General features: G+C 40.7%; 1 protein-coding gene across 20 annotated transcripts in view; it reads left to right on the plus strand.

The window, feature by feature from the left end:
* B3GALNT1 (beta-1,3-N-acetylgalactosaminyltransferase 1 (Globoside blood group)) overlaps positions 1-2,186 on the plus strand; it is a 90,466-nt gene that overhangs the window by 28,133 nt on the left and 60,147 nt on the right. The gene's annotated exons all lie outside the window — the stretch shown is intronic.

Consider the following 2,186-nt stretch of genomic DNA (forward strand, 5'->3'; position numbering starts at 1 on the left):
ACTGTGGCTTGTAGAATGCATATAGGATAACTTTTATAGTAAGATTTGCTGTTTTTGAGTTCTTCCCATTATTGAAGAGTAGCCAGGCCTCCATTGCCTGTGTGCAGTTATACATGAAGCCCCTTACTCAGATGCTTTCCTTCCATTTGTCCGAAATTTGTTATAATGTGCCAATTTGTTAGGATGAGACGTAAAACTGCCATTTGATAACAGTTGTAATAAATGTACAGGTCATCGATGGCTGAGATTAGATGGAGCTCTCTAGGGTTGTGCTGTGTCTAGTAGCCAGGTGAGGAGAAAGTGTAAGAAGATATTAATTCCTTCCATAATTCTCATTCTAGGTCTATTTTGTTTCAGCTTTTTCTGGGAGCTAGCTGTGTAAGGCTAGTAAGGGGGAGAAAGGAGGATGGGGGTGGGATGGATAGACCTACATTTTACGTTTATACAAATAGAAATAGCACATCAGACAGGCCAGTGTTCATTGCACTCTTGCTGTAGGTCTCTGTCTTGTAGTTTGACTCTTGTCAAAAGAAAAATGTTCTTTCCGACAAGGTCATAGAATATAAGTGGAAAGGCAAGACACATATACATGAAACCGAACTAGAGAGTTTGCTGAAACATTCCATTGTACTGTGTGACTTAAAATATAAAAAACATTAGAGGTAGGAAAGGATATTGTAGCAAGAAGTAATCAGGGCAGGTAAGATATGGCCAGAGGGAAAGGACAAAGAGTCTTGAGATCCTGTCATTTTTATATGTATTAAGAGGCAGAAGAACTGTATGTCCAAAGACCTAAGATTGCCCCAAGGTAGAACCCTTGGTAGACCAGCCTTTCCATATAATGACATTAATGTATGCCCTCCATAGCAAATTCTGGGTTCCCAGGATCTCTCCCCCAGTTGATTGTGGGTGAAAGGGCATGGTCAGAAGCTTCCTCAACCTGCCCTTCATGTTGTTGATCTGTCCCTCATTCTGAAGTTCCTTAGCATTTGACGTAAACAGTCTGTACTACATTGCTGTGACATGTTTACATGTTGCCTTGGGATTTGCACTCCTCCCATTGCCTTCTTCCTTTGGCCTCCTTAGTGCCTGGTGCAGTCTGTGGATGTTGAAGTTCTAGTAAACACTTAGTATATGAATGTCTTTGGACTGAGGCCCATGATCATGGCACCAGGAAAGCCCTGTGGGATCCCGAATTGTAAACCAACCTTATCCTTGGGATCCAAAGCAGAGCTGAGGCTGCGACCGTGAATGTACTGTGTCTCCTAGCTCAGTTTTCTTGTCTCAGCTAGAAGTTCCCTGTAAAAGCAAGTGTTCTAGGAGGCTCCATCCCATGATTCTGATCTGGTGCAGGATTTCTGAACAGGGAAGTTAGATTAGATTAGATGGGAGTAAGATTAGAATGGGAAACTCACAAAAACTCATACTATGGGCAGGCCTTTAGTTTAAGCACTTGCTGTCCAAACTGTGCATTGAGTTCAGCTAGTGAGGTAGAAAGGGGGCTGGGGTGGTATTTTGGGCAGGTAAAAGCTGTTTCATAGTCTTGTGCATTTGAAAACTCCAGAGATGGTTACCCTTCTTGTGTTTAGAGGCCTCACCTTTCAGGGGAAGCATCTCCACCTTTATCTCACCCCATATCAAGCAGGTCACTGTGAATAATTGTAGCTGTTGGGTTTTTCTTACTCCGGATTTGCTAGAATTCACATCAGATCACACAGCTGAGAAAGACCCTTGGTTTATTTGGACATGTTGCTGATAATATCTCTTTGCATTAATGATTTTATTCTAGATATCCAGAGGGACAGAAAAAGATGAGTAATGGGGGAGTTACAAGATAAATCTACAGTAAAAAATAAAGCAAACTGCTTCTCTTCTTTACCATTATGAAAAAGAAGTAAAGAATTATTTCAACAGTTAGGTCAAACAAGAAGTATTAATTTTCCTCAAATAATTGGGGATATGTTTTTAACATTGATCTTGATGTAAAAAGCTGAAATATACTTTTGGTTGTTGGTATCCGTTTGCTTCTAGTTAAATGAAGTTAAGTAGATTCAGGTCAGGATTTTTGGTTTTGCTTTGGAGCTTTTGTTCTCCCAACTCTTCTTCCTTAAGTAGACGATCAGGTATCATTTGAAAATGTGTTTTGGGCAGTGGCACGCTAAGCAGGTCTTTGATAAATCTTCCAG

This window comes from Delphinapterus leucas, chromosome 4 (assembly GCF_059928025.1).
Source record: "Delphinapterus leucas isolate spDelLeu-1000000601 "Yukka" chromosome 4, BTC_Dleu_Yukka2, whole genome shotgun sequence".
NCBI lineage: Eukaryota > Metazoa > Chordata > Mammalia > Artiodactyla > Monodontidae > Delphinapterus > Delphinapterus leucas.